The sequence below is a fragment of the Notolabrus celidotus genome, chromosome 4 (genome assembly GCF_009762535.1).
Source record: "Notolabrus celidotus isolate fNotCel1 chromosome 4, fNotCel1.pri, whole genome shotgun sequence".
NCBI classification, from domain to species: domain Eukaryota; kingdom Metazoa; phylum Chordata; class Actinopteri; order Labriformes; family Labridae; genus Notolabrus; species Notolabrus celidotus.
In genome coordinates, this window is record NC_048275.1 from 14,142,747 (window position 1) to 14,164,109 (window position 21,363).

The following is a 21,363-nucleotide window of genomic DNA, read 5'->3' on the forward strand; positions in this document are numbered from 1 at the left end:
TAGTGTTCAGTTACTATGACTAATGCGCTTCATGCTTTATTTTGTGGCTGTTGCTAAGTTCAGATCACTTTACAGCTCCAGTTTTCAGACACTGCAAAGCTGTGACATATCAGCTCAGACCTTAGGGTCATTAGTTCAAGTAACTGACACACTTACATGCAGGCATGTTTTACATTAATATGTTTTGTTGCTTATTTTATAGATTCTAAAAAATGTTGAATGTTTTGAATATGTAGTTCAATCGTATTTATATAGCTCCAAATCACAACAAATGTTATTTCAAGATGCTTACAAACAGAGCAAATCTAGACCATATTCTATGTTATGTTATTTACAAAGACCCAACATCAAGACAGGATATGAGACAAGAGAGCTCAGGGACTCCCAGAAAGGTCTGTGTTTAGTAACTTTAATGGGGCAGGAAGAGTTAAAGTAAGTGATAGGCAGACAGAGGAGAGTGGGGCAAAGACAGGAACCCAGTGTGCCAGTTCCCCCTGCAGCAAGACTAATGGTGCGTTCACACCAAACGCGAACGATCGCGCTATTCGTGCGAATATAGACGTGAGAATGTTTGTGTTTACTCGCTGTATTCGCGCGTCGAATCGAGTGTAAACGAGTGCCAAGACGCGAATATACGCGAGAGGGAGGGGGGTGCCCACGCCACAGCTGTCTGTTGTCATCGAACAGAAGACCAGTGGAGGCTGGCTTGACCGCAGTAACAAGGTTGAGCTTGCGGACGTTGAATGGGGAGGCCGGTCATACTAAAGGGGGCAGAGATAACTTCCTACTACTACAACCGATAGCTGGACAGACAAAGTTTTTCACAACTCACACATAATCCTTCACCCTCTCTGTCCCTGTCTCTGTCCGTTTATTCCTGACCCCATAAAAACAGGTTAGAGTCACAGAGTTAGGGGAAGCTGCACGGTGATAGAATCAAAGTGTCCCGTATTTTCCAGAAGAGGGAATCTCCGCTGGGATCTCCGCTGGTACATACGTCACAACACACGTCACCGGGTTGATCTGCACTGATGGGCTATCGCGCCGCGATAGATTAGCTGGAGTTCAGATATTTCAACTCTGCGAATCGTTTGCGCTGTACGCGCAATGATGCGCGTTGTTGGCGTGAATCGTGCCATTTGCGTCGCCCAATTTGCGCGATACGCGCCACCAGACCTCTACTCGCGTCTACTCGCACGTCTGCATTGACTTTACATGTACTCATTCGCGCGAATGATTCTATTCGCGTTTGGTGTGAACGCACCATAAGAGCTGGTCCAAGCCTGACCCAGCCCTAACTCTAAGTTTTATCAGAAAGGAGAGCTTTAACACTAGGACCGCAAACATTCCAGTGCCCCCCTATAGCGCACCTCCGTCTGTCAAACCGTTGTGAGAATTTGCATCCTCTGTGACTAGAAGCACATAACGAATTAATTTTTTATGTAGTTACAATAAATTATGAAAGAATAAACCATGTCTCATGTATACAAAAAAACAGAACAGAACATGATTGGCTACCTTTTCAATGTGTTATGCCGATATAGAATGACGCATTTATTTATTTATTTATTTCCTCATTTAAGCTCATATTTACTGCTGCGCCTCACCTCTTCTGTTGAAATGGAAAATTTATTTAAACCCTATTATGTTATTTCTTGTCTCTATAATATCTATATTATTTAATATTGCATAAGAAAACTTTGCATAATAGAAGAGATACACCGAAGTGATTGGAAAGACAGTTTTTTTTTTATTTGCGCAGGCTGCTCTCCTCCTCTCTTGCTCACACTCACAGTCAGGCAGACAGATACTCACACACAGACAAACACAGACATACATAAACATAACCACACAATGAATACTAGAACTGCCATTATGCGAAAATAACGTGAGAGAATACCAAAAAAGTGAAGAAACAAATAAATGTCAACACTAAAGATCAGCACCACGGAGAGCGCCGCTTCACCTATAGCACACATTTGGGGCAAAAGCTCTCCACCGCCTTGATGAAGACATGCGCGTTTATTGCAGCCATGTCAGGGACGTTTGTAGAATGCCACGTTGCGCCATTGTGCTCTGCAAAAAGCCAGCCCCCATTCCACTGACCAAAAACTCATTTCAATATATATTTTCGTTTTAAAAATAGATTTGGGAACAAACTGTTATGTTTTGGTTTACTTTGAGTTTTGCAGAATTTCTACCTGTTTAGACAGCGCAACAGGTGGTGGTGTCATCACTGTTGAACATTTCATTGTAGGTTACACTTATATTTACTGTCTGGAGTTTGCATTAGCCATTGCGGAAATAAAGAGGAAATATTTTACTATTATATAAGCCTATAGCCAACCAAGTCTGAGCTTACTCTGAGTTCAGTGAGGCTTCATGGCGACGCATCGGGCGCTCTGGTGAGATATTTTATTAGAGTAAATTATTGATTCTTATTCATTGCTACTGAGGATGATTTTAGAAAAAATATTTTTTACTATTTTCAGTCTATAGCTGACTATTTACATCATCAAGCCAAACTAGCCTCTGCTCGTTTGTAGACCATATTCACAGCTGGTCAAACAGCTGCGCCGAAGTTAGCCTGGTGCAGGCTGACTATAGTGTCGTCAATACTTTATCCTACACACAATAATAAATGAAACGAAAAAAACCAAAACATAATTAGTGATAACGCCTACCTTGGGTTGAAGCACCATAAGTCAGCTGGCACAAACCTTTCCTTTCGTCTGTGCCTCCGCCCGTGTCAGTCTGTCTGTCTTTGTCTGTCTGTCTGATCTACAGTATATCGCTGTCTGCCTCTCCTTGTTTAGCTAATTCCCGCATGACTATAGAATAAACACACATACTAGCCTACATAGAAATAATAGATAATGGTAAAAAAACTACAACACAATAGCCGCGGGAAATGAAGCCCGCGAAATGTATCATCATGAATCATATTTGCACAGCCCTCTGTGTAACTGCAGCAGCGGTAGGAAGAAAAAAGTATAAACGCTCTGATATCCTGATTAAACTTCACTTTAAACATTATTAGAGAGGTGAACACATAGGTAATAGAAATATGTTAATCTGTAAAGTTTATGAAGAAACGTGTCACTTAGCCTCTCCTCCCTTTGTCTCTTCTCCATGCAAAATAGACTCACAGACCCAAATAATAAAAAGAATGATGGTTCAATTACAATTAACACTTGTAACCACACCTCTTTATCTGAATTCCTGTTTTAAAAAAATAGGCAAATTATCACAATATCAGTTCTTTCAAATATCATGAAGCCCTAAAAAGCTCTGTATCATTCAGGCATATTCTGCAGAAACTATCACACATTTTGTTATAGAAGGGATTCTTAAGTCTTGGACGTCTGGAATTATGCATAACATCTTTTCTCTTTTGCTTTGCCAGCTCAGTCAGTCAGGACAACTGAGAGTCTGAACATGCCGAGCAGCACTTTGATTGTAGACACATGAAACGTGTTTCCCCAAGCTGTCTGTTTAATTTTAATGGATACATACTGTGATGGGAGAAATATTTGAGAAGTGCCACATGGGTGGACACTGGTTGAAGTTAGTGCAGTGTCTCCTGGGATTGCCAGCAGGGTTGACAAGCATGCTGACGTGACATACTTTTACTTGAAACACTACTTAGCAAGCTGACATTAATCATCAATTTTCAATTTTCACTGTGCCAAGATGGAGCTGGTATTAGCTTTGCAGAAGTCTGGACCATTGCAGGGCTAACATTCACTTATTCTCTACAGATACAAGAGGGGATGTAGTTTCCACTTCACCTGAGCTGCAGGTCTTTGGCTGTGTGGAGCAATCACCCAGAGAGAATCAAATGCTTTTACCAAATGCTTTTAATTTTATAAATAATTCACAAAGCAACCTGCCTGACCTTATTCTCTCAATGATTCCACATGACCAGAGATATTATTCTAATGCTCGTTTGGCATCAGTCCATCAAAGCATTGTGTAGTTGATCTGAGTTAGCTACAAGCAATTTTCATTTGCATTGTTTATAATAACTTATTGTTACTGTAAAGGGCATTGTTGCCTGTAGGTGTTTTGAATATAATTACAACCAAACAATCTGCTGCTACTATAATTCTAATTCCGATGTAACAAGGTTGTAAACATGGTGATTAAACAAATACTCATTGTGTCACAGTTTGTTAAAGCACTGACATTATGGCTATGCCGGATAGCACCCGATGGTATTTAATTTATGAAACTGTGTTCTGGTGGCATCTTGGGTTTATTACTTTGATCTTTGCTAAATTTATAGCACATTGTTTTTCATTAAGTCCCTTGATAAACTACATGACATGCCTCTGGTACTGTAAATTGGGACAGGGAGGAGCTGTGTGAGATGTAATCCAGTGCTTTTGTTAGGATGATGAGTTTGCAATTTTCATTGCCTGCACCAAGGGGAGGAGGCCGATACGAGATTGATGAGAACGTCACATTGCTTGAGAAATGGCTCTTTTCTGGAGGTAGAATATGAGGCATTTTGCTGCAATTTCAATTGGGAATTACGAGCAAAGAATGATCACTTTCCACCTTAAAGAACCTTGATGAACAAATATGATGCCATAATCATACAGTAATTAAATTATGCAAGATATCCACTAAAAGGACAGTGTGGGATGTGCTGCTTTGAGATATGCAGTCACAAGTTTGGGAAACAAAGTGGACAAAAAGTATAGCTGCTGCACAATAGCAGTAACACCTTTATCGATGCTTTTCATCATCGAGGTATTAAAGAGTGGTTGATGGATGAACTGATGCTTTCTATTATTTGTCCACCATTGTTATACCAGCGAGGCTCGGACACATCTCACCATGGGCCTGACATTTAACTGTATTGTGTACGTGGTTGGACAAACAGTCCAAATCCTGAAGACATCCTCTCTAAAAATGCTCTGACAGAGAATAAACAGCAACTCTCACATGATGTTAGAGAATATTGGTCTATTTTTGCTTAAGAGATGACAGTAAGTGTAATAATTGTGGTGAACAGTTGTATGCATGATAGAATTCCATCAGGTGAGCAAGACCCCTTCATAAAGGAGTCTCCTCTCACCCTGAAGGGATTCCAATTTGCATAACGCCCTGTTTGCCACACATGATCCCACTTGTCATCTGCTAATAACTAAAGACATCAATGCTGACACAGAATATTGCTTTTAAGAGGATATTAATGCTTTAAAATGATTAATTTATACAGTTAAAAAAATAGTTAAATAACATTAACCTGAACATTTTCACTGAAGGTAGTGTCAGACATGATGAATAAGACTACTGCAGGAATATTTGTGTTGACATTTCTCCTTGTTCAGCTCTCCTTCTCTGTGCTTTGCAGTTGACACACCTTCAAATATAAACAAGGCAAATGTCACATCTTTTAACATTGTTGCTATTATCACTACAGCTTATGGTTCAAGTTACTTTTCAGTGATCTGCAGCTTCGAGCTGCACTCACCATCTCTGCTGCCATTGCCTTGATTGCAGGACAGGATGTTGCTCCACTTTTCCCTATCAGATGGCAGGGGTCCAGTAGCTCCTCAGGCTGCTCCCTGATCTTTGCCTGCTTAATTTCATTATTTCCTGACTCCGAAGACCAGCCTGAGACAGACAGTAATTTTTTTGCCACAGTGTCAACAGGCAGAGGTGAAATGTGCCGGAATCCTTATTGGATTAATCCGATATGACATGTTTGATCAAGTTGTCCAGGCATAGTTTCTGTGATAGCTCTGTTGGTTTTGTGTCAGTCTGAGAGCCTGCAATACTGAACAGTCAGTATCATCATTATTTATTATTTGTTGATGATCAGGACAAATGTGTAAAGTGGTGTTTTTTGGTTTACAAATAAAAAAAAATGGTATTTATTCTTTGTTTCACACATTTAAGGACTTTAGTGTCATTTGTATGCATCAGTTTGTTAAATTTGTGTGGATTCTTGCTATTTACATATCATTACCTAGAGTAGCTAAAATATCATTGTAAATACAGTGCAAATGATAGACCCACATAGCCAGCACCAGTATTTGGACTGAATAGGTATGAAATATGCAACAGTCAAGATAAGAGATAGTTGGGAGTGCTACATCAGTCAGATTATGTCAGTGAATCTCAGCTTTCTGGGTTCTGCTACAGTGGTTGACTGTGCTGTTTAATATTAATGACTGCTCAAAACTCGCCACTATCAGGTTTTAAAGAGAAGCTGCTTCCACACCTCAATTAACAGCTGGAAAGGCACTGTAAGGTGTTGTTACTGTGCAGGCAGCAAGAGCCGTTCTCATCTCCACATGCCGTGACTTGAATTTCCAGCTATATATTGTAGAATGAATAGATGTGTCTTTGCAACAGAGGAAAACACAGTTAAAGGAGAAAAAGCAGCTCTGCAGATAATACAGCATAGATGCATGGAACATTCTCCTGCTATTATGAAGGTCGACTTTAGTCTACTGATAAGTCTCACAAAGTGTAGTTAGTATACAACCAACTGTGAATGTAATTTTTGTAATTTACATTTAAATGACCAAAGACCAAAAGCTCTATAAACTAGAAAATTAGAACAATGCAAAGAAAAAAACAGCAAACAGAATATCACAATTTTTAAAGGCATCAACCTTATTGCATAAAAGTACTGTCATTCCTCATGATGAGTCAAAGCAGATTGTTTGGATTCAGAGACCAAGAGCATCAGTGGGAACAGGAGTCAGGGTTGTAATACTGAAGTCCAAACTCGACTTGATATGCAGGACTCATGGTTTTTAAAGGCTCTGTCACTGCATTCAGACTCTGAGATAGAGAGGGGGACTCGTGCTTATTTATTGATAAAGGACTTGATAAGGCCCAAATAATGTATCCCTGCTCAGAGCAAGGGCTGACAGTGTGTTCGACTGCACCGCACCATCTTGTTCGGCAAAAGTTCCTGCCAGGAAGCTGAAAAAGATGCTGCATATCGTGGGTTGCAACAAATGTAAGAAGACTCTACCTTGTTGGGGAGATGGACCAGGGCTTTGACTGGGACTTTGGCTCAGACTGAGGTATAGTGACCCAGCTCTTAATCTGAATTGGACGTGAACACCGGGAACTTGACCCATCTCAGGCTCAAGGATTGATGACTTGACTACAACACGACAGGGGATATGTGCAAGGGGAGGAATCCGCAAGTCACGGTACACTGCTGTTTAGTTGGCATCCTACAGTGTGATGAGATGTTGGACTTCCCATAACAACAACTTATCCAAACAGCACAACTTGTTTTTATTATTTAACATGCAGTCTTGCATACTGAGAACAAGTTTTCACTTTTTTATTGGAATTCTCACCTTTTTGGAGGCTGAGTGGGGCACCAGTGGCCTAGGAATCTAACCTCACATACAGAGGCTATAGTCCTCGTCACAGAGGTTGCTGTTCGACTCCCGCCCGCAACCTTTTCCTGCATGTCTGCCCCCGCGCTCTACTCCCCACGTTTTCTCGCTCTCTTCAGAGAGACCTATTTATTCAATCCAAGAGTTTATCTGTTATATTTATTCAATATATTTGCAAACTTTGCACCCTGCACTACCTCACATACTGTTTATCTATTTATCTGTTCACCGATTATCCATACTTAGTCTAGTTTAGTTTAACCCATATAGTTCTGCCCGTTCTAGTCTGTCAACGTGTTGTTGTTGTTTTGTCTTGTTTTTATATTCTGTCTTTGTTGTCAGTGTATTGTTTGCCTGTTTTTTATTTGCACTTGCACTGCTTTGCACATGCCATGTGAAAAACAAAATTTGTTCAGCTGTATACAGCTACCCAGATAAATGACAACTAAAGTTTGAGTTCAGTGAGTTCCAGCTGTCCTATCTAATAAGGCAAAAAGGCAAAAAATATAACTAAAAAGAAAAAAAAATGCTGACTCAAATGCAGAATCAGATGCCACATACACACCAATGAATTGGTGTGTATGTGGCATCTGGTGCTTTTGCAGCAAGCCTCAAGTGACGCTCGAGAACTGCAGTTTCCTAGCACCACTAGGAGGTTGGTGCTTGGCACAAACGTAGTCCTTGTTAAAATACGACATATAATCACTCTTTGTCACTGATATTTGCTTTGCTAAAAGCTGCCAAGCTCTGCAGTGGTAGGTGTGATTGATTGCCAAACCTGTCATAGAAACATCTAGTGTTGTAGTACTCAAGACTGTTCTTGTTCTGAGACCGCTTATTTGGGCGGACTCCGTATTCTTTATCAAGACCGGTCGAGACCACCACTGATGCACTGTGTCCCTGTCGTTACTGTGATAAGAGAGGAAGTAAACGAAGTCTTTTATTTGTTAACTCTCATGATGATTTTTCATTGATATATAGATCTTGGTCTTGTCTCGGTATCACCCTGCCTGGTCTTGGTCTTGGTCTGGTCTTGTCTGAGTCTCGGTGCACTCTGGTCTCGGACATGTCTTGGTTAATGTGGTCTTGACTACAACACTAGAAACCTCATGTATGGCAAATCTTCATTTAAGAATAATATGTAGGAGAGATTCATAGTAAAAAGACAGCATCACAGAGTGGTATTACAGGAACCATCATCTTTAGCTTTAAATGTATTTAGATATTGTGTTGAAATGTAAATATCCACCTACATCCATTTATACAGAACACAATTAAGTTAAGGGACAACTTTAGTTCATATGTAGAGTTTGTGCCTGTTCAACATTTTGATAACTCATTTTGTGAAAACACTAAACAGAAATCAAAATCTTTTTGTTTTCAATTTTCCCATTTTCCTCTTTCCCTGTTTTACAGTTTTTTTTCAGATGTGTGTAAAAGCTGGTGAAATATTCTCTCATCTTTCCTGCCTGCTCCAAACATCACGAAATGCTAATTTTTAAACCTGCTTTACAAACAACTAAACTTCTGTAAAGTATAATTATTCTTAAACTGAATTTCAAAAGTACTTTTAATCATGTCCAACCTGCTGCAGGAGATGATCAGTGCAGATTTGTACCATGCTTCCATTTTTGGTTCCTTTTCATCAATTTTATGACCAGACGGTCTGGTTACTTGCCCCCTGACTGTGACTTTTATATTCCATTGCCAGTATTATGTTATCCATTTCTACTAGCCGGAAGCTGTACATCATTTATAATACCACTTCATTCACAGTTGGTGACAAGTTTGGCCTCAAAGGTTAACACAATGTTGTGATTTCCGTATCGAGACATCTCTGACAGGTCTGTCAGCACCAAAGTGCATGAATCGGAAGGGGTGGAAAAAGAATTCGATGCCGGATGAGAAGCGATCGAACCAACACTGACAGAGGAAGAAAGATAGAGACAAGCTGTTTCTTTTTTTTCTGTTCCTTTCCAGGGAGCGCAAAGCTCCTGCGCTAAAGGATAAAGAACTGCATCTTGCTCTCGGTTCAAATCCTAACTGTGATGCTTCATTCCACCACTCCCCAGCCTATTCGTAACAACGCATTATGTTTCTTGACCACTGTTTGTATCAGAAGTTGAATGATTTTTCCACTTGTATCAAAGAGATATAATGGCAGCGAGACTGTATCAACATAAAAGCATGGCATTTTACTCTGCAGAACCACTTAACTTGAAGAGAGGTGTGTTTAGAGGGAGGTAATATTACATGCATTACGGTAGAGTAGAGTGGAGTTGAAATGATGCCCTTCGAGTTTCATCAAAGCATTGTGCGGCTGCTGGAAACACAAATATCAGTTCATGATGTGACTCATGTGCCCCTATAAGATGACCGTTTTGAAAGCAGGTATTAGATCAATTCTTGTCTCCAGGCTCGGTCAGGAATCTCTTCAATTTCCCTGTTCATTAAGTTTGAAGGAACATCGTTGTCAGCCTATGTAAATGAGACCCAGCGTTCCCATGTCAACCAAGGGGAGATTTGGAGGAAGCTACAGCAGGAATAACTTTTCTCTTCAGGGTGGCTGCCATTGCAGGTCCTGAGTTTTCTCATGTGAAAGGGATCAAAGCAATCTTACACAGCCGCTCTTAAGAAAGATAGATGTACGAATGTGGGAAATCAAATCTGCTTCAAAAGGGAACACCACTGGGAGCTTTGAGAGATGAGACAGCAGTGAGAGAATAGGAAAGCAGTGTGAATCGCTCCTGTTGTTGCACTGTATGAGAAGAGAACACAGCTGTCTCCTGTTGTCCACAGAGGCCTCGTGCATGATGTCTCTTGTTCCGTTACATTTGGGTGTGTGTTTGCACAGGGTCGTGAGATTGCAAGGAAAGTAAATAAATACTGTGTAAGGGAGAGAAGGACTGAAAAGGAATAGAGGGATTGCTGTGATAAATGAAATGAAACTGAGAGTATGAGTTAGAGATTCTGATTTTGGCAAACATGCTTTGATATGATAGTGTGATGCTGGAGAGTCCCCTCCCGTCCCTTTAGCATACGCTATGAAAGCTGACTTTCGCAGCTTATCGCCTGCACTGAGAATAAGCCTTGTGAGGAAGGTGTGACATCAAATAGCTTAGACAGATAGAAGCTAAAAAACCCTCAATACCTCGTACTGACACCTCGCCTTTCTCTCGCTTGGAGTGGAGCCTGTGTGCTGTGGATTTGGGTATATGCTTGGCACACAGACTTCATGAACAATCTGTACGCACTGCTTCACTCATGGATTTCTAAGAGAGGCTGAACAGAAGTATTCACTGTAAATCTTGTCAATCAGTGTGCTTCAGTACCAACTTCATATATGGAACTTTTATAATCCCCATGCTTGCAATTTCCTCTAACTGATGTCTTTGGCGCTGATGGCTTGTGATTGCAGTGGAGCATTATAACTTCTGACAAGGGTGTTTGTCTATCTGCTTGTAAAATATTGATTACTCCACCTGAGATCAATTTGCTCTCGCTTCTATAAAATATGAACTCCCTGTTGACACAACAGCAATCTCTTATTCCCAAATCTATTGTCCACAGTCATCAAATATTTGCAAGTTTCAAATAACCCAGCTTTGTCACAGCTCTCGTGGTGCCATACAGGAACTCCTCAGAGTCTGCCTGAGACACACCAGGCTTTCAAGTATCTCCTTTGTAAACACATAAGCAGCAATTTTGAATATTTCACCATACTTATACTGACATCCAAGAAAGTCCATAAAGGTTTCTTGGGATGGCATTAGACGGAACAAAACAACACAGGCCCCTGACTTGGGAAATTGGCGTTTGAATATGGGTGTAAAAATAGGGATGTGCACATTTAGTCTACTGAATGATCTAACATTGTCACCCTTGTTACTTGGCACCAGAATTAGTAATTGGATAAAGCTAAACAGGGCTGTAGGTCTGTGCACCTTCCGTTCATTCTATTTCCAATTCTGAAACACAAATCGGAAAACAAAGAACGGGCATTTTTGTTTTTTCAATATATTTAGCAGATTTAAAAACAAACAAACAAAAGCTGTCTTATAAAAATAAAGCAATACAATTGGATTTTTGTGTTGTTTTCCTATTATGGATTTTGTATTCCCTGATAAACATGAAGAATCCAATTATGTTAATCCAAAATGCAAAATGCGGGGATATCTGTATGATTACATGGTGAAGTTGGTAAAGTTAGAAAGATATTCACAGATTCGACCTTCTTGAATCAATAACTTGTCAACGAAAGGTGGTAAAAACACGAAATATACCTATTTCCCATCAGTGTAAGACAGACAACAAGCTACAATGCAATTGTCATCAATATAGGCCGTCTCTCGCGTTGGGCAAAGAATTGAAAATAGAATGAAGGAAGGCACACGGACCGCCTGTAGCTATGATGAATGGTTACTGCCATAATGCTATAATGCTCTAAAAAATGAGCACAATGGACAGATGGCATCTCATAGGTTGGCCTTATGGGGTCAGTATATTAATTGGGAAAATGGAGATAAAATTGTATGTAGGCTGATTCTCGTAAACTGATAAACACTTGACCAGAGCAATGAGCAACCAGCACAGGCATGTGGACGTTAACCTGGAAGGAGGACTGACGGCTGGTGGTGCTAGCTCTGCTAATGTTAGCCAGACTCAGCAAACCAGTTTGATGTTACTACCTGCAGACTCTGTGATCCTGTGTTTCCCTGTGTCAGATAAATGATGCTCTGTTTTGACTGTTCTTTGAGTATTATCTTGCTCTAAGATAACTGGTTAGTTGGAATTTAGAATTGCATTTAGACTATTGGATATCAGTTGCCTTGGAACATCCCTAGTTTGAATATCAGCATGGAGGTAACGTTTAAACCATTCTGACTAAAGGTTTTCCTTATCTAGTTGTAGTTTAAGCCAATAATGAACTTTTCAGTGTACAACTGGCAATAAAAAGACTCTATATTACTTTTTCCCCCCAAGCAAATATAAAGCGAATCACCTGCTTGCAACAATGCTAATGACTCTGAATGACACAGAGATTTATGTCAAGTGGGTGTAGCATTGTCTCTCCCTTGATTCAAGCTCTGAATGACTGCTTGTACAATTCAAGCAGTCAAAAGTAAAGAAGCAATGTAAGAACTCTTAGTATCCTTGACATGCCAAAGTGTGATGAAACATGTTGGTCATTTGTAATTTGCTGTTTTAAAGAGAGTGAACACTGGTATCAGTTTTTATTGATTGTGGTTCAAATGGGTTCCATTTTTCATTCTCAAGTATTTAAGGCTTACAAAAAGAAGCTCTTTGACCACAGCCCGACAGCATAATTTGTTTTTCTGAGTATATTAAAGCACGTTAAGTAATTTCTCCACTAAAATTAAGTGTTCGGCTTGTTCCAGTGATCATGTACGACCCAGTCAAGCATGCCAGCACATATGTGTTGGCTAGATTAATGAGTTAGCTGGATATCTACTGTCACATCACTTAGTTACAGTGTGGATGCATAGTGTTAGTAAGTCAAAAAACTAATTTGGAATGAGGTGCTGAGTGTTGTGGTTATGGTTTCATTGATGGCACACCAAAGATTCATTCGTTGTGTGCCAGGAGAGGAAAAAATAAGGTCTGTTTGCTCTGAATCATCCAGAGGACACTCAGGAAACTCAGGAAATGCATCACTTTAATACATTTCAAGTGAATTAGAATTTTTCACATCAGTAAGCATGAGTTTTTTGATATACTGTACAGCCCAAGAGATGATGTAAATTAAAATGTGATTGTAAATCCATTTAGATCTGTTTATGCGGTAAATCGAAGTATTGCTGCGTTTTGTAATTCAAATTAAATTTGGACTCATCTAAAAGTCCCTGAATACATTCGGACTGATCTAGATAATCTGGTGGATTTTATTTACTGTAAGCAAGGTCAGACTGTAAAATGAATGTGCCCTTCAGAGTGTACTGACCTCTTGATAATGTGGGTCAATATAACCTGTCTTTGTTGGTCACATCTGTCCACGTGCTGGGCTGGGAGGGCTGCTGAAACGTGAATGAAAAATCCTCACTGTTGTTTTGTTGTTTTGTTGTCCAGGTGGGCAGGCAATAAGGCTTGACAGAAGATGCGACGGGGGTGGTGGCTCGTCAGATGGCTGGGGACAGGAATGGCAATCCTCTCTTTGCTAACCCACAGCTGGGGCCAGGACACAGAAGGTAAGAGCTGCCAGCAGTAAGGCAAACACCCTCAGGCCTCCCCTTCTTTAGATCACCGTTGCTGCACTGCTGAGAGGAAACTAGTAATGTGGAAAGGGCAATGTTTGCTTTCATTGTCAGAACACCACCATGCGGGAAAGGATTTTATAATAGAAAAATAACACTATTTTTACCCATGTGACTATCTGAATCGACTAACATGGATCATGAAATGTGTGACAAACTGAGATGTGTGTTCATTTAAATATTTTACAAACTTTTCCTATGTTGACTTGAGGTTTAACTCATGTGAAAATATGCAAAAAAAGTGCTAACTCAAGGCTTTAATTTTGAAAAATATTGTTTTTTTGTTTTGTAGTTGTTCCTACAGCATATTGTTACAGTCAGGGCTTCAAATGCATTCCATCTGTTAAAGATTGTGTGGTCTGAATGCTGTGTGAGAACCAAGCGGCAACCTCCGGTCTCAAACGATGAAGCCCATGTAGAAGTGTTATAAACTGCAATACATAGAGAATCCACTTGAGTCTGGCTGCAGAAACACCGGAAACCACATAGACATGAATGGGAAAAAGACGATCTTTGCAGCATTAATAAACATGTTTACAGCCTGGTTCAAAAAAACGGCTTGGCTCTTCGTAGCTATTCTCTCTATTGGCACACACTGTACGGGGATGAATTTATTTCCAACGCGACGGTTCGGAAGATATTAAGATTAAGAGTTTTTGCCCAAATAAGGACATGACTGACTGGACTCCCAGTCGGGAACACATAGCTGTTGGCTAGGAGGCTCAAACTCCGCCCCTTTACATCACACTCTGCCTGGTTGAGTTCCGCATTTCCAATATGGCTGTCGCCGCCGATTGGCTTCTAAACAGCTCTCAGGAACAGATGGGTGACATCACGGATACTACGTCCATATTGTATACAGTCTATGGTGAGAACTCATTAGTCTGACATATTTACTTATATGTATTCCTGCCATTCATTATGCCCTTGCTTACTGGATAGCATGAAATCAGTATCTTATTGCAAGTAATGCGATCAAGCTGTGTGTATGGATGCTTAAAATGATAATTTCCTAATCACAGTTCCTGTAGTAAAATCAATTATTGATAATGTTTCAGCTTATGCGTAGTTGTAGAACTTTCATCAGAGTTCAAGAACAGTTTGATTTCATTCAAGTGGTAGGACCATGGAGGCCTGTCTCTCCGATGAGCTCTTCAAATGACGCATACTACTTCAGAGCAAATAACATTATTCAAATAGTACTCTTGCTTTGCTCTCTCTCAAACTTCCATGTTTTTAAAGAAGACATTATTCAAAGAGAGGGTTTAAATCCAGCTTTCTTCCTACACAGTTCACAGATAGTGCTAAGAGGATTCTCCTTGTAGTGTCATGTGTAAGTTCCCACATTACAGAGGGAATCTCAGCATTTTATAGTCTCAACTCACTGGCTTTATAGCAGATGCCAGTTAAAAGTGAATTTTCAGCTGGAGGAGATTGGCAGGTCTTTAAAGATAGCATTGAGGGGAAGCTGCACATGCACAGAGGCATGCTTCAATTCCCTCCAATGTGGTAGTATTGCACATAATTCAGGTCAAATTTACGATCTGCTTCCTTCCTCTCCTTTTCATCTCTTTCCTCCTCTCAGCCTTTCATGACAAGCTCTGGGAAGATTATTTGATAAAAGTATCATCTTTGCTTACTGTAACTTGAACCAAGATTTATTTGGAAAGGTTTGCTTCATGGGGTTTGTGTGCTGTCGTTTAGGAAGATAGGTAGTGAGTTCCTTCATAACTGATGGAGCCTTTGAAGGTGAATGATTTTCTTGTGTTTTACTTTGTGAATAAAGGTTAGGCTCTGATCTATAGCAGTGTTCATCTTTGGAGTGAGGATACCATTGGTTTCAAACATTACTAGAACAGCATTATGGAGCATGGATTTCTGGGTAATTTCTTTTACAACAAGCTTTTGTAGACAATGGTATTATCCATCTGAAGAGTCTCTTTTCTTAAAGCTATGAATCGGCATTTTTTATGGCAAGCAGGGGGCAACTTAGATGTTATAGAAATACATCTTATTGCTCAAAAAGTTTATGAGAAAGTAAGCCAACTTGACACTTGATTTATGACCTCATTGAGTGTTGCCGTTTTGAGTTGCTGGTCTTAGTTGCTAGCTTTAATGTTGTTTTTTTGGGACAGCATGTTGTTTGTTTTGTGAATGGTGGTCCTGTTAATTGTAAAGCTGACAATACTGCAGAGTTTGCTGTTAGGCGTGGCTTGTGACTGAGCAACAAAGTTCAAGTTAAAGGAACAATGGTGCATACCCACTGAAAGCAGACAATCACAGTTGCAAATTCACCCTCATTCATAATATAAGATAAGATAATCCTTTATCCGTCCCACAATGGGGAAATTTAAGTGTTACAGCACCAGAGTAGACAGTGCAAAACAGCATAAAGTAAACAAGAGCATATATGGCAATTATTAAAAAGTTATTAGCAATTAAAAATATAGAAGTAAAAATAAACACATCTTATATACACAACTAAATAAGTAAATTTACAAATATTTACAAAACCAGTGACACAGTGAAAAATGTGCAGACTTGTAGAATAGGTATAAAACTATGTACAGAACAGAACAGAACAGAACAGAACAGAGAAGATGAGTAGAAAAAAAGGTATTGTACATGTAAGAAGAATAGTGTATTGTGCATCTGTCTGATTTGCTTCTCAAAGCATGCTGGGATACCTAGCTATACAAAGTGAGCTAGTGGCGCCATTTTCCAACTGCTTTACTCCCTAATTATCCATCAAAGAAAACTGTGATATACTGTTTAGAACAGGGTTATTCACCCAGATGTATGTGGGCCTGATCCAGCCTTTTTTTTTCTTTTTCTGAAGCCCACAAGAGGCTTGATATATATTTCACTGCCCTCACTTAATGAGTGCACTCACCACTTGTTCTGCCCCCCGACCTCTGTTCCCTTCAACAGACACACACTCTGTGCTGAACTGCACTGTTATCACGTCTTTCCTGTAAATGCTCGGATGGTGTGGGAACTCTCCGGTGTAATGTACAGTTACGCCGTTATTTTATTTTAAGTGGAGCTGGTTGCTCTGGCTGTGTGTATTAACGTTACCACTTTGGTTTGATCACTCTTTAGACAGCATGTGATTAACTCCAAGCTTCCTCTTCACTCAGCTCAGCTGAGTATACAGATCAAAAATGTAGATATGGAATTGAAATATGAAAAACCAACTGAAGACAGAGTTCTAGCATCTTTTTGGTGGATAAGGCGATTCAAAATATTTACTCTGCCAGCCACATCAAGCAATAAACCATGACATTTAAATGAATGTGTGATTTCAGAAACTAAAAGTATTAAGGATGATTAGTTTATTCCTTCATATTGTATCCTATCCTTTAATTCAAATCTGTAAATATTAGATTGTTAGCGTTGGAGCTGTTTGTATCCAGCAGTTAAATATATTATATGTCCCTCAATTTCCAAACAGAGTTATCTCCCTCTTGCTGTTAAAGTTGAACAGACCAGGTCTAGAAAGTAAACATTGTGTGATTCTGGTTTGTTCGAAGAAAACTGCTGAATTCAATTCAAGAAGTGATCAGCGGTGGTTTGCAATGCGAGTTGAATTGGTTACTTTCAGTGTGTATGAGCCATCAGGAGAAAAGCATAGCAATGTGAAAAAAATCAAGATGGCTTCTAGTACAATGCCAAACCCTGACATGTGGAAAGTTATGCCTACAAACTAAGAGATGATGCAGTTGTAGCTACTTCTTTTATACAGTCTATTATTGTGTAAAGTGTCATGGCATTGATTTACCTACAGAACACATTTCCAGTCAATAGGGTTCACAATGCTAAGTTAAACTTAACCTCTCTTCCAAGAAAATTACATTTGTGTGAACTTGTGTGCTCCAATGTTAATATAATGTTGATGTCTTCCTGCTTTATTCTCCTAAGACCCATACATCACAGTAGAGGTCTGCAAGTTCAGCTACTGTGGATAATTCAACTTTCAAAGGTTTTAAGAGTAGAGCTTTACTTCTGACTCATCAGTGCAGACTTAGAATACAACTGTTATTCTTTTCCACCAATGTGTAAATGCTACCCCTCTCTCTCTCTCTCTCTCTCTCTCTCTCTCTCTCTCTCTCTCTCTCTTCTATTAAATATACAACATACTTATTTGCTTCTCATTTGCCTTTCCAATTGCATTGTACAAGAAAATGTAATTGCTGCTGTTCCCTGGCAACGATCTAGCACAGAAACCGCTTCATTTATGGACTGCACACAGTAGTCCCAAGTAGGTCATAATGGTCCCAAATCCTCACCATTTTTTAGTTGCTATGAGTGGGTACTTAAGGGAGAAATTAAATATGTGTTAATATATACGTGTTTTTGGAATATAAGCCGAACAGCCTTATAAGTTATTTATCTTTGATGAGTGGAGTTTTTAGGAGGCAGGGGTGTTAAATCAGTTTGGCTATTTAACTTCAGGCTGTCTTTTGAGATGGCAAAAGTTAAATTCCTTGAATTAACCCACGCTGGATATCTCCACTGGTCTTTTTCCCACATGTCTGTTTGAATGCCAACCCTACTTATATACATAGAAACAGTGTAAACACAGGGATTCAGAGCTGGTTTGACTTTTTCTGCACTATTTATATCCCTACTTATTAATTCTACAACCACTCACTTGAGTATGTCTGCCTAAATGATGCAAATACTGGAAAGTTAAAGCATTGAAAGCAACCCTGTCACAGGAGACAGTGCTTTCCAAATTAATGCACAGTCTTCCCCATAGAATATTGCTGATCCTACCATGGTCCGCTGATAAGATCAAAACCTGTCTCGTCATGCTCTTAGACAGTGTCATGAGGTGCAAATGAGCTCTGACTGGATCGGAGTCTGCAGAATGACCAACAGTGTTGTAGCTGCAATGCAGAGTTACAGACCGAGACAGAGTTTATCAGAGTTGCTTTGGTTTGAAGGATGAGGGTGAATGCAGATGCTGTTTGCTATTCAGTGTCACCTAGGGGGATGAACTTGGTTTGATCGAGGGAATTTGTACCTCCCTCTACACCGCGTCCCTCATTTTCTCACCCATAAATCTCCCCTGTGCGGCCCACCTCGAGGAGTCCTTGGCTTTTGGCTCTGTAACTTGTTTGTTGTCTGTCTGTCAAAGAAAATAGCAACCAGAAATGTCAGGTGGTGAGCGAAGCATGTAGCAATTTCTAGTGGACGTCAAAGTGTCTTTGAGTTTTTATTTAATTGAGCTTAGAGAAAGATGATTCTCAAACTACTTATTTATACAGATTAACTTGTTGGAAGGAAACAAGGTTGACCTTGAAAATGCCAAGATGTCTTCAAATCAATTGCTTGTGTAACTTTAAAAAGGTGTCAGATTATTCAGCCATCCTTGGAAGAATGCATCCATTCAGGATCTCTGTTTATGACTTTTTCTAGTAATGACTTATAGCTCATTCACTGTGAAAAAGAATGAATAAAAACAACCATTTAATCAGGATTCTCTGCTTCTCACAGGGTCACATTTTGTGTCTGTCTCCCTGTTTCTGATTTCCATTTCTCCTCCCACTTTATATCAGTATCCTGTACAGTAATTCCTTTACTGCTCTCATTTTTCATCAATAATCCTCTCTTCCATGTGCCATTCTTTCATGTTCTCGTCCTTACATTAAGCCTAGGTCATTTCTCTACACTGAGTTAAGTTGTTGTTGTATTTTAAAAGAAAAATGCGCACACAAACAGTTCAGTGGTCCTCGTGTCTGTGCATTGATCCTAGCGTGAGAGGATACCAGTGTGCCTAGCAGTCTAACAAATGATAATCAAAGGACAAACTTCAATCCAAAGCAGAGTGGACAGATGCACGCCGTCCATACCTCTAAATCCCTCTGTCGCTGGATCCAGATGTCCGCAAATGCACGCTTAGCTGTGAGTGTGGTGAGGTAAGGATTAGCTGCCCATGAATGCTTCTGCCATGTGACATCAGCCTACCTCCCTCCCACTATTTCCAACCCTCTCTCGCTTCCCCACTTTTTCCATCTGCACGCCCGTTCTGACCCACAATTGTTTGTCTATTTTTGGGATTGTCTGATTACAGCCCCAGATGTGCAGACTTTGTCTGGCTGCAGAATCCTGTGGAGTGGGGGAGCAGGGGAGATACACTGGGGGGAGGAGGGGTTTTAATCTGCCAGCCACTGGGTTGTAATCAGGCTCTGGGGAGGACGAGAGAAGAGGGGAGTGCTCTCGATAAGACCGCAGGGGGACAGTTCTGTTTGTGGGTCTGAACAAAGAGGCCCACACTGTAGCGCAGTATGTGAGCGGTATGTGTGGTGAACCGTTCACCGGGAGTGTGATTGCGACCTTTGCCCTTCTGCCTGTGTGGTTAACCTCACAGAGAGACCAAGACAGGCAGCCACGCAAAGAAGTCTGAGGAAGAGTAGGAGGGAAAAGCTTCTGCAGAAGGATTAAAAATAAGTAAAGTAATCCCCTTTTTCTCTTCCATTAACAGCCACTAATGATTTACAGGATGCTGCAGGAAATCTTTTTCATCTCTATCTCACTTCCACATATTTTTCCTTTCTTTTATTACCCGTCTTGCATTTGCTTTTCCATTTCAACATCTCCCACCACGTTTGTGGCCCTTGGAAAAATAAGCACACACTCAAAATTACAGCAAGAAGCCCTGCAGAGAGAACCACACTTCTAATGATGAGAGCTTTGTGGAGAAAGAAATAGATAGAGACAGAGACAGCAGTGGTGATTGCTGTGCTTGTGTCAAACATGTATGCTGCAAGAAGACACGCACAGCACTGTCTGACTCAACATTGATTTAGCGGTTAAAGTAAAGGAATGGTGAGAGACTACATGTAATGGGGTGAGCTGCAAGATTCTTGATTGTTCACGCAACAGAACTGACTCACAGATTTGCCAAGTGTTCATTTTAAGTTGGGTTTGAATTCTTGGTCTGATAGTTGCTTGTTGTTAAAGGTCTGTGCAGTGGCATGAAATAAGATCTGCAGCAATCCTTTCCTGGGAGGAAAACAAAATACATATGCTTATGTTTACATATTGTATGGATACCATTCTGAACAAGGAGGATCTGAATCCTTAGATTTTCGAAAACATGGACTTGGGCCAAGTTACATCGCCCGTCATTTTCTGAAGAATCATTATGAAACCCAACAATGGTGATTGCATGTTGGAAATGCTGACTCCAACTTACTAATCTAGAAAGTGGCAAAGAGGCGGAGTTGGACCGTGGCCTCGCCATCTGGCAAACAGCTGCAACATACCCATAGGTCAGACAAATCAGCCACGCCCCTAATTATGCTTAATTTTGCATAACTCCTGGCCTTAATATAATCAAAATAGATGAGTCATACCACCCCACCCTCCCCTTGCTGTAAAGATGAGTATTTCAAGGGCACCTGTTTGGCCTAGTGGTTAAATAATGCACCCCATGTATAGAGGCTATAGTCATTAAAGGGAGTAGCCCAGGTTGGACTCCAACCTTCAGTCTATTGTTGCGTGTCTTTCATTATGACTTTTGAAGAACTGCAGTTTTTGCACTTCTGCATTTGCTTAATTTTTCAACATCGGAGTTTTCTGCTTGATTGAATTGTTGAAAAAACTAAATAAAGAAAAATCCCAATTATTCCAATTTAATTGCTTGTTTTGAATCACTCTAGAAAAAATACAATTCAGTACAATGACTACCATGGACACAT

The 21,363-nt window shown here is 40.1% G+C and overlaps 1 pseudogene; it reads left to right on the forward strand.

Annotated features, from left to right (window-relative positions):
* The window catches only part of LOC117812101, a 294,303-nt pseudogene that overhangs the window by 72,400 nt on the left and 200,540 nt on the right, over nucleotides 1-21,363 (forward strand).